Genomic DNA, 12,165 nt, shown 5'->3' with positions numbered 1-12,165 from the left:
TAAGTGTCTATAGTCTGGTGCTAATCGACTTACTTCTATCCCAGATACGTTTTGTAAAGCCTTCCTTCTGCGGAGCCCGCACGACCTTATCCGCTGCTCTTTTGTAACTAATAGCTGGGACTTTCATGGTAGCTTTACTCTTCTGGTGCTCACATGCTAGGTCATGGTTTGTTCAGTTTTCCAATTAGGGAAGAGAAAACTATGAGATAGTTGGCTTATGCAAGCATGACCTCAATAAAGCATAAAACCCCTGCCTCACTCCCGAAGTTTCTCAAAAATAAATAAAATATCCGCTGTGCTCCACTTTGTATATTTTGTCAGTCGACTACCAGAAAAGTGCACTTGTCTGATATTAACTGCCAAAAAAACAAGAAATTCACCAGAGAAAACAATGATGTCATTTTTCGAAGCTGTTTATTCTAAGTCTCCAGGGCGTGTGTTGATCCTGGTGATGACATATTCCATCCCTCCTGGTGTTTTTCTTAAGTGGGCCTTCCTTGCTCTCTTGCGCTGGTCTATGTCCTTCCAATCGCTGCACTGCAGGGCAGACTAAACATCTCCTCGGTGCCGAGCAGGGAGGATGGACATTTGGTCTCCCCAGCACATCAGTGTACAGGCGCGCAGAGATAAAAGGAGGTAGCATTCTGACTGCAGGCAAAGATGAGACTACCTACCCTCTCCGTTAATTAAATTACCCACAGAGTAGGGTCACTGCTGCGGAGGACAGGGATTAGACGTAGCATGCGCACAAGCATGAACTCCATAAACAAGCTGTTTTTTGTATTTGGTTTGAGGTCGCAGCCTTGAAGTTCCATTGCACTGGAACTATGCAGAAAAGGCAGATTTCCGACAGTATGATCTGAATCCGTGGTAGCCCTTTATCATTCTAAGGTTGATAAAACGGACTCTCCCTCTGGGATGCAGAACTCACTACTGACAAACGGCACAACGGATGTGCAGTTGGCCCATTAACTCATACAGCAGGACTTTCTCAGTGCAACACTGGGATTTGTAAGAAATGTAAACAATAACTGAACAATCATGTAAGACCTTTCACGGCAATGCGTTTACAAACTCCTAAAAAATGATATGACCACAATCTCCCTGTTCCAAGGCCATGTGTACAAGTGTCTGAGCCGGCACTCGTGGCGAGCTCCCCAGCAAAGCTGGTACTAGCTAGTATTTCGAGGTGTTTCAATTATGAGTAAGAGCCACATCGAAGGCACTTGGTTCATTGTGGTTTCCTCCAGCGTGGACTCAAGATGGCACAGAAGGGCCCTGTACTGACGGCTGCCCCATGCACGTCCAGTAGCCGGGTTCACTGTCTAGCCCGTCTGTCATGGATCTGCTGTGAATTAGGAAAGCGAGCCACCGAGCAACCCGAGCCGCGGCGCACAGCGCCCACGCCCGGCATTGTCTGCTTCTGGGGGCTGAGGCATGACGAGCCTGGCACGGCGCCCGCCGAGCGAGCGCTGCTCTCATTCTTTTACTTAAAACGAGGCAGCACAGAAGCTACAACCGATCTGGACTTCACTCGGCAACAACTGCAGTTTGAAAGTTAAAAAAAACCTCACAATAATCAATACTGTCTATTGAAACTTGCTCTTAGCTTGACCCATCGTTTGGTCTTATTGGCGAAGCCATTTACATAGGATATAAACAGCAGCTTCGGGTAAATTGTTGTTAATGACATTTTAACCCGAAGCGAGCCCCGAAGTATCTATGAACGGGCTGGGGCCGGACTGGCCATAGCGGGCACCGGGAAATCCCCCGGTATAATAGTCCGCATCGGCGGGGCCTTCACCACTCACACAAGGGGCGCCGTGAAGGGGCACTTCACCCATCACAGGCGCACCCATCACAGGCGCACCCATCAACCGACCTAAGGCATTCGAAGGAGGCGCACACGTGTACACAAGGGTCGACGTAAAATGAATCCAGTCCAGTCTCGAATGGAACATACATGTCCCTTTATTTCTAGAAAAGTCCTCCACGCGGCCTTCATTACCATTGTCTGTCAACCAAAGAGGTGCTTTGGTTGACTTGATGTACTCTGGCCCGGGGCTGCAGCTGAAGCCCCCCCAAGGTGCAGCTAACTTTCAGAAATGCATTTGAAATCTTTTTTCAGGGATTATTTTGTAATTATTTATGAGTGAATTTGGTTCAGAAAACTACCATTCTGAAAACCAAAGTAACTGTAAACCCAAAGAATCAACAACCGCTTGGCCCTTGAAAATGGTCTTACCAAAGATCCAGGCGCCTTGGTTTCATTCACCTTTCAAGTGTTTGTTGTTGCACAAGTCCACCAGGCCTCTCTGGAGACCCAGGGCACTCTACCTGCATAGTACAAACTCCACACCCCCAGCTGAAGTGAAGCCCCCCAAACAGCAGTGGAAATGTAGGAAATAATACTTGGTGTGCCATTAAAGTTACACACTGCAATATATTTGATAAGGTGGCGCTAAACGGCTCTATGTAAAACTTGTGTATGCCAGTGGGATTATGCATATCTGCAGCAGCTGCTTTTTTTCGCATACATTATGGATTTGATGCATAATCCATCATCTGCTGCATAATGTGCAGATATTAAGAAAAATTAAAGTGTGTAGCTCAAACGGATCAAAAGTTACTAAAAACGTAGCAATATGTATGCTTGCACACAGCCAGCCGCAGCAGCTTTTCAAAGGTTGAATGATCGATCATCTTTCAGTTGCTAAGTTTAGTGTTTGCCACATTGATACTATAGAGGTGAAATCTTTGCCCAGACAATATTACCATGTTTAAAAAATATAAAATAAGGAAGCAATACTATTAAAATGGTGCTGCACAGTCAGCTTACTTTGCCCTTTTTTGAGGCATAATTTGGTGCTCCTCTGCCACATAATTCCAGTGGCCCTGGTAATGCTGCGTGGGATTAATGGTTTCCATTACACGTTTTTGTGTGATGTCCGGATAAAGACTGGATACAAAATACAGACAAGACTAAGATAGACCCAAGCCAAGGAGCTTTCTTCAAAGTACTTTGGTGGTCTAGACTCCAGACTGTTGACGGTTTGGAAAAAAACATCACAATGAAGGGACTACACCAGTCTAAGGAGCAATACTTGCCAAATGGACCAGTGCCGCCAAACCGTACAATGTTGACAATCCTCACCAAAAACCAGTTTGAGTCACAGGCCGAATGTTCTCAGCATCGAGCCAAGTATGAAGCTCCTTCAAAATAATCTTGGAAAACAGCTTCATGGAGGGCTTAACGTGGAAAGCAGTCGAAAATCACCTACAGTACAAGGGTCTTGATTCTTTAATATTAGTACCAACATCACCCCTTTCTACTCACTGGGAGTCCTGCCACCCAACAGGATGACACTAAATGGAGGGGTCAAAATTACATACCTTCAATATAGATTTTTGTTTTTTACTCAAAATATTAATGGATAAATTGTTTATACCCGTGAAATTACAAGATTTAGTCCTCCTAAAAACGGAGGGGACTATATTCACAGAGCCCACAAATACAGCAGGTTCAAAATATATGGAATTCAATTTGGAGCTTGCCAATTTGTTGGTACAGTACAATGACAACACAAACAGCCAAAAGCTGCACACCAAAAATATGAAGTAGAATTTTATCACTCACTACCTGATAAACAAAAGACAAGATCCTAAAATGATTTTGGAGAATGAATAAAATACATTTAAAAGGCCTTCTAATTTTTCAAATATGTTGTAAAGCTTATTCACATTTACAGTTAACTGTCCGGTACATAACACTTATACATGAGCAGCTCATCTTTTTTCTGTCCTTAGTATCCTCACATGGCCATTTAACGGATCTTCAAGTATTTGCACAGTGGTAATTCTTTTATTTGAAATGCACATAAAATAAGCAACCATAAAAATGGGTTATATTACAACGCATGCTTTTACTACGCATGCCTTTACATCGCAGGTTGTACAAAGCATGCTGTTACAACGCATAGTGTTGAGGGGTGCTGGATAGTGAATAGTTTAATTTACTATTCCAACGCCAGTCCCCGTGGATAGTAGGGAAGGTGTTGGATAGTCAATTAAAGCTATTGCCTATCCTAGAGTGCCCCCCAGCGTAATGCGTTGTAAAACTTGCGATGTAAAGGCATGCGTCGTTAGAGTTGCGTTGAAATGGATGTTCCCCATAAAAATGGTCAGGGAGTTCTTAACCAAATAGTCCAGCTTCTTTAACAGCGTAATACAAGTAACATTTACCAAAAAAAGTACACAACAAAAAAGTTGTTCCAAGTATTCTTACTTTCACAACAATTGATTATGCTATGCTTGTTCCCAATATTTATAGACACAGCTTCAACACAATTATTATCAGAGTTTTGATAAATCTAATGTATTGATACCTCCTATTTAAAAGTAATTTGCAGTAATATAAACAGTAGTTAGAAAAAACATCAATAGTAACTTTAGTAGAGTAAGTTAAACACGTTGACTAAGAGCAGCAGAGATTCTGGTAGCAGATGTAGCTTGGTTATTAGTTAATCGGCCATTTAGATGTTTACGATAGTGCTACACAGTAAATCTTAACGCAATACAGCTGTCCTATCAAGAATCTTGAGGTGGAAAGCTTGATCCGAAAGTGCAAGCAGGCTTACTTGTGGGCACACATAAGACTACTTCCAGTTCTGGGGCATTTGCACCGAAGACAGACCAAGTAATGAAATCACTTAAATATTGGATCAACACTCAGCTTAGAATTACTGTAATTCACTCAACGTTAGTGATAAAATGCAGTTTGATAAGAACAGTCTTATGGAATCATGTCACTCATCAATCTGCTACAGAATACTAACTACAAAAGAGGATGCCTGCATTATGTTACACAGCACCGGGCTAGACAGTCATAACCAAAACTGGGTTGGCAAATCAGGACCGTCTCTAGATGTAGGATTGTAAAATATTAAAAAAATTAATAAAACGGAACTTAACTTTCATGTTTTTTGAAAAAGCAACATTTGAAAGTGAACTAGGAAACAAAAAAAGCCTCAAAAATAGGAACTTAAATGTTGGTTTATGCCGCCACCATTTTAGGTTAAGAAGTTCCAGTCATGTAGGGTATTAACACCATTTGCACAGCCATGGTGCACATGTAATTAATTGCTTTATTTAATTCCCGATAGCTCTCATCTCATCAATTACATTCCAATCTATATTATGCCTACTAATGAAACATAGATGCAGTCACAGGTAAACTAATCTGATTTGTGAACACCCCAAGGTTCCCCGGATACAGAGTCTGATTTGGAAAGCTTAGGGTTGCAGCTCTTCAAATGTTCCCTCCGGTCAGTAAATCCCACGCATACATCTTATCCCAAAGCTCCCATATCACTAAGCAATCATGAAATTACATTTACATCTAGAGAAAAACGTCCCTTCGATCAATAGTCTTGAACAGTAATAATCAGTTACAAATAAGATAGCTCAACATCTGAAGATGTCAAAATCGGAAGTTGAAAATCTGCGGAACTACAGAGTGATTAATGTACCGGGATTGCTCTATAGAAAAACCAGTAAACGGTCAAATAGCTTCACTTCAGCATTAATAACTACTTGCAGACATTACTGTATTGGGTGCATAATAGCATTTAATGAGCATACCTTTGCAGATAATCCCTAATTTCAAATAGTGTTACAGCAGTAAGAGTATGACGCTCGCTGCCTTTATTGGCCTGCATACCCAAGTCCACAGAATAACTAGTGGCTGTAAAGATTATACCATCTGCATACAAAGCCAATTCACTCACATTTGGGGCGATAGTGCTCGGTTATTTAGACCACTATGGTGCTTTATCCACCCGTTTCTTAGAACTTAGAAAAGAGGGAGAGTAAATACAGACTCCAGTGGTTCCTCCTTAAAACGCCATTTTGTCTTGCTTTTGTTGGAAACCGCTAAATCTGTTGGAGCCAGAGAGAAGAGATGAGGAGCAATAGCAACTTTCCTGGTCTTTAATGAATTTGAATAAAGTGAGAGGCGTTGATAAAATACCTTAATAGTGTTAATAAAACTAGTCAAGTGATGACCAGTAGGTGGGTCTTCACGTATTTTCACCGTTGTAAGGCAGAGTTGGCTACCCTACATCTGTGCTCTGAGCTCTTAAACAGTCCAGTTTGTCAAGTTGCCCATTGCAAGTAACTTCTTCAGATGACCGCCCTGCTCTAAAATCAGGTGTGCGTGCTCAGCACCTCGAGGTTATCCATCAGTGAACACAGGGTAACACGCTACCCTTTGAGCGTGCTAGAGACTAGAAGGAAGATAAATATCAGGGGCTATTATTGACAGTATTACCAAGAATAGAAGAAGTCTTGCAGAGGGAGTCCAAACAGGGATTCAATAGAAAAACCAGTCACAGTCCAATAGGGTTGCACTTAACCACTGAGTGGGAGAAGCGTCAATACAGCACTCTGCAGCCGAGGGTAAGAACAGTTCTGGGCTTAAAAATGTTTATTTCCAGAACTGCAACAGACCTAGAATAACCTGAACAAAATACCTGCCCTTGGACTACCCCAGTATGCTAGCTCCCTGCCAAAGTTTAACTACTGCTAGCCAAACGGGTCAATGGGCTATCCCACCAACTTACAGTTCTCTCCATTTGCTGCCTATTAACATTTAGTCTAGCCACCCAGCTGCCTGATCGCTTACAGCCAGTGGAATATCCCAACTGCTGCAAACCATCTTACAGCAAATGACTTACTCTACATGCGGTCAGCTAAGAGCGAAGGCTTGTCACATGCTTTGTCTACCAACACCATACACAGTCTTATTCCACCAACTTAACAATAATTCAGAGCGAAGGACTCATCATGCCACAATATGCTTAGTTCCTCGCAGTGGTATACTATGCTGGCTCACTTTATTGCACGAAAATGGGTGTGGTGGGGGGGTTCTAGGGCTCTGAATTTGATGGAGCAAGAACTCACGAAGAGAGAAGTCAGTATAACGTATATTCTCTCCAAAACATCACTGAGCACTAGAACATTTATGTATAGAAGTATAAACGCTCTCAAAACAGAGCGCTGCAAAACCCTCAACAAGAGACATCAGGCAATAAAGCAATCAGTCCCCAAGTTTAGTAGGGCAAAACTGCACAATCCAATCCCTCTCAAAGACAAAGTGGATAGCCTTGCACGACCACTTTCAGGGAAAGGGACCAGGTCTGGAGGAGTCCACAGCAAAGCGCCATCGTGCACAATCGAAGTTTAGGTAAATCAGGCACCATACAACTAGACATTATTAAAACAAGCATTTACAATGCAATAGGTCTCGCATTAGGAAAGTTTGAGCTATTGGTCTTGTAAATGACAATTTTTTTATTAATGTGTTGGTTTTGAAAACAGATAAATGAATAGCTGTGGTGGTGCTGAGTGATGCTGTGGTGGTGCTGAGTGATGCTGTGGTGGTGCCGAGTGATGCTGTGGTGGTGCCGAGTGATGCTGTGGTGGTGCCGAGTGATGCTGTGGTGGTGCCGAGTGATGCTGTGGTGGTGCCGAGTGATGCTGTGGTGGTGCCGAGTGATGCTGTGGTGGTGCCGAGTGATGCTGTGGTGGTGCCGAGTGATGCTGTGGTGGTGCCGAGTGATGCTGTGGTGGTGCCGAGTGATGCTGTGGTGGTGCCGAGTGATGCTGTGGTGGTGCCGAGTGATGCTGTGGTGATGCCGAGTGATGCTGGGGTGGTGCTGAGTGGTGCTGTGGTGGTGCTGTGTTGGCGCTGAGTGGTGCTGTGTTGGCGCTGAGTGGTGCTGTGTTGGCGCTGAGTGGTGCTGTGTTGGCGCTGAGTGGTGCTGTGTTGGCGCTGAGTGGTGCTGTGTTGGCGCTGAGTGGTGCTGTGTTGGCGCTGAGTGGTGCTGTGGTGGTGCTGAGTGGTATTGTGGTGGTGCTGAGTGGTATTGTGGTGGTGCTGAGTGATATTGTGGTGGTGCTGAGTGATATTGTGGTGGTGCTGAGTGATATTGTGGTGGTGCTGAGTGATATTGTGGTGGTGCTGAGTGGTGCTGCTGAGTGGTGCTGTGGTGGTGCTGAGTGATAATATGGTGGTGCTGAGTGATAATGTGGTGGTGCCGAGTGATAATGTGATCCCTCAAACTACTTTATTTGCTCACCGTGAGATGCACTAAAAAGTTTAATGGCACAACCCATATGGAATTCCTATGGTTTCACAGCGCCCTCTAAATTGAGGAAAAAAACCACACAAAAACGTCAATCTAAACAATTACAGTCTGATCTTGCCACAGCAAAAACCTCCACATGTCAGCTGAATTATTAAAATAACCAAGTAAAAGAAAAGAAGAGCTTTAAACTTTAGATGCATATTGCCTGCTAGTTCTGCACTACAAAGGATCTTCAATAAAGACAGTGCAGCAGCAAAATCAAGTTTGCACTCGGAGCAGTAGAATCCGATCAAATCCTTCCCCTAGAGGAGTGCGCCTGAAATGTTGATCAATAAAAACGTGCTGGACTTCAGTTGTCAAAAACGTCACTTTCTATGTAATAGTGAAGTCAGAGTACCAACAAAGAGCTTATGGGTCCATCTCCATAGAGGGTATAGACCACATGCAGCGAGTACTCGGGTCTCAGTGCAGCGGTTTGGTGAGTTCAGGCTTGAGTGATGTTTGAAGTATGGTGCAGATCCACGGGCATGCGAGCACAGCAGAGCCCGCCGACATCCCAGGCCGGTAGATGGTCACATGTTTGTTTGCAGGCTTCATTGTGCAGCAGGCGAGCTGGTCTCGGCCTGCACAGACCCTGTAGGAAACGGTTTGTGCTTCACAGCAGCCAGGCCTAGAGCGCGCCCCCTACAGGTCCATGCGTGGAGCTGCACCGCGTTTGCAGGCATGGCGCAACAGGCGGGGGCGAGGGAGGGGAGACGAGGGTGCTCTGCAGGGGTGATGGGACCTGGTGTAGAGAAGGCGAGCAGGCGACCGTGGAGGCGGAGGGAAGAGGGGGCAGTGGAGACTGGGGTGGCGACAGGGAGCTGCATGGGCACGTGGGGAACATACCTTCCATGTCACAAGCGACCCTTTGAGCCACTGCTGGTTTCGTAGAAAATGCCACTTTGCATAAACACTATTAATGCTTACAGTGACACTACAAGTCCCAGAATGCAACACTGAGGTTTGTGAGAAGAGAGACCATCGAGGGAGGCATGAGGATGGCAGAGTTAGGACCTGTGACTGGAGATTAGCAGTGAGTAGGACACATGGGAGATTTAAGACTTCGGTGCGGAGGAGGGGGGGGTGAGGAAGAAAGGGGATCGGCATGAGGTTAGGGAGGGAGACATGGCATGAGGTTAGGGAGGGAGACCTGCATGGAGGGAAGGTGGCGTGCTGGTGACATCCCCGGTCGCGGGATCGGCTACGGTTTGCATTTAGTTTTTCTGGTGAGGTAACAGAAGTAAAACAAGCAACAGGAGGGGATGTGGTAAGCAGCAATGTAGAGTGGGATGGGGGCGATGGCCAGCAAACACATGCAATCTTATGTTGTGCTGCAACTAAGTGAACAAGGGAAACTAGCATTATTATATAGGACCGGTCTTAGTTTAGGCCTTTCAGCCCATAACAAGTGTTAGCACTCCGCCTGGTGGTACTGGTTTAGTGTACCTCATGAGTATACGAGTCTGTGAGGTGGGCCCCGAGTTTACTAAGTGAGCCGTCTAACTTGTTAATAAATGTATTTAGGACATTGCAAAGGTACAAGCAAGCTTTGCCATTGAACCACGTTAGGGAAACAAACGTATGATCGAGACCATATGTAATAGAAAGCAATCACCCTGAAAGTGCGTAGTGAGGGGGCCGAAGTGTTGGTTAGAGCTGGTGATTCCTTGCATGGCTTGTGAAGGGGCGTGTGCATTGTGTCCGGGGCTCGAGCCGAGCTGCACCTTTTAATATGCAAATGTACACAGCTGTCAGAAGCAGCGGGATTCCTCTCACACTCTCCTGTGACTTCCCCCTCGGGGGCGAATGCCCCATGATAAACATTAACTGGGTTTGAATTTTGTAAATATCTCTTAACCACAACTGAGTAAAGCGTTTAAAAAACACAAGAAGCACGGGAGAAGAAAATAAAAAAGATGCGCAGAGAGAGGCAAAGCAGTTCTACATTACTGACTTTCAAGGATGTATTTCATCCTGTTTAAAACATGCATATGGTGATGGGGTGTGAGGCCAGCCGAGCGCACGCTGGGGGAGCCTTTGAAGTCTGCTGGCAGGGGGAGGAAGGGTGACGAGACGCAGGCCCTGCAGTGAATGAATAATTATGGGAGGAGAGATGCTGGCCTGAGGCAGAGCGCACCATATGGAGAGGGAGGGGGTTGGGCCGAGTGCAGGAGAAATGCTGCTGGCAGGGGGAAGGCTCGGGCAAGCTTGTGCATGAGGAGCTTGTCACGTGATTTCTCATGAACTGTTTGAAATCCGCCTGTTAAGAATTTTTTGGATTGACAGTAATAGGTTCGAGTAAACTCGACCTAAAAACTGCTCCATTCTGAATGGAAGTTGCAAAATGTAATAACACATGATTTCATTTATTAACCAGTATCTCCAAAAGTTCGTAATTAAACTGTTGCTCAGCAGAGTAAACATTTCTGGGCCACAGTTTGCTGTCCACTAGTGGCTTTGTCAAACTGATAACCTGCACTAAGTTTTGGCATTTTTGGTTAGCAACCAGTGCAGGATACGTATGTCACCAAAGAATCATCTCTACTTATAATTCCCTCTCGAGTATAGTAACAATGTCCCCTGCACTGGGGCTTTTTGTTCTACTCCTAGCATAGCCTCGTCCAGTCTAATCGCACCAAGTCAGACACGCGCACCAGTGAACCTGGTGCATCCACACCATCAATGCAATGACTATGGCTCCTATTGTCACCAACCATAGGTATGGAAAGACTCGAGTCAACACCAACGGCTTAATTGATGCAGAAGCTGGAAATAACTAGACAATCACGGTCAACTCATACCAGAAACAACCAGACTTAGAGTGGCCCCAGGAATATTATGTATTATAATGAAGTCAGGTAAATTCTCTACTGAACTGCACTAAGAGAACGCACCCAGAACTGCTCCTTGTATTCACAATGCTTCTGGAAGATTAAAAACAAGCATATTGGATATCACGGAGGTGGTTGTGAGGTTCTGCCATGCATTACACCATGCCTGCTATACAGCAGAGCTAAGGCAGTAGTCCCGGCTAATACGAGACCTTCCGCTTCAAGGGCCATCAGATGAGGCTAGAGCGAACGCTCCAGCTAATACTCCCTGAGCTCTCCGGTGAAATGCAGTCTGGCAAAATTCCTGGCTGAAGCAGGATTCCGTTCAAATGCTACATCTCTTGAATTACACCCCAAATGTAAACATGCTTGAAGAAGTTAGGACAACAGGACCTCTAACCGAGGACTTTCAGTTAGAAACAATAACTGTTTTGCCCAAACTTGGGAACCCACCTTATTTATGCCCTTCTTACATACAGATATCACTGGTAAATATTAAAGCTAATGTCCTTGGTAAGGCATTGGTGATCCAACTGAAGGGCCAATAGGCTCAAAAATACGCCGGGATCAAATGGGAATAAAAAAGGGTAGAGGAACTAGACACTGCATTAGATGAGTACAGATAGCACTAGTATGTATGGAGTAATTCTCTGGTCCACAAATGTTGATTTTTAGATATTCTCTCCCTGTAAGATTGCGAAAGGAATAAGGCAGGGATGTCCCTTATCCCCCATTTTCTTTGCTCTTTCCATCATGTCCCTGGTGATGAGCGTGCAGAGATTGCTGGTGCAGTGTTTCCTTGGGATGGACACATCTTAGCCTGTATATCCCTATAGGCCAAAGCTCTCCTCCTCTTCATGCAATACCCCAAATTGACAGAGCAGAGACTGATGAACATGATTTACTCATATGGCCAAGCCTCCAGACACAGATGGTCAGCCGTGGCCCAGTAAAAAGAGATCGCCGCACTGCGTACCAATGGAATAATAAATAGCCATTAGTAAGACATAAAATTAAATACCATGAAATACATTTGCCACCAGATCCCGCACAATACTGGGAATTAAACCCGGCACTATTATGAGAACGATTCTAAGGGACACGCAGAACTGGAATAAACTACCTCTTCATTTACTGGGGAGAGT

Source organism: Lissotriton vulgaris, chromosome 4_1 (assembly GCF_964263255.1).
Source record: "Lissotriton vulgaris chromosome 4_1, aLisVul1.2, whole genome shotgun sequence".
Lineage (NCBI taxonomy): Eukaryota > Metazoa > Chordata > Amphibia > Caudata > Salamandridae > Lissotriton > Lissotriton vulgaris.
The sequence above is the reverse complement of the archived record's forward strand: the minus strand, read 5'-3'. Positions refer to the sequence as shown.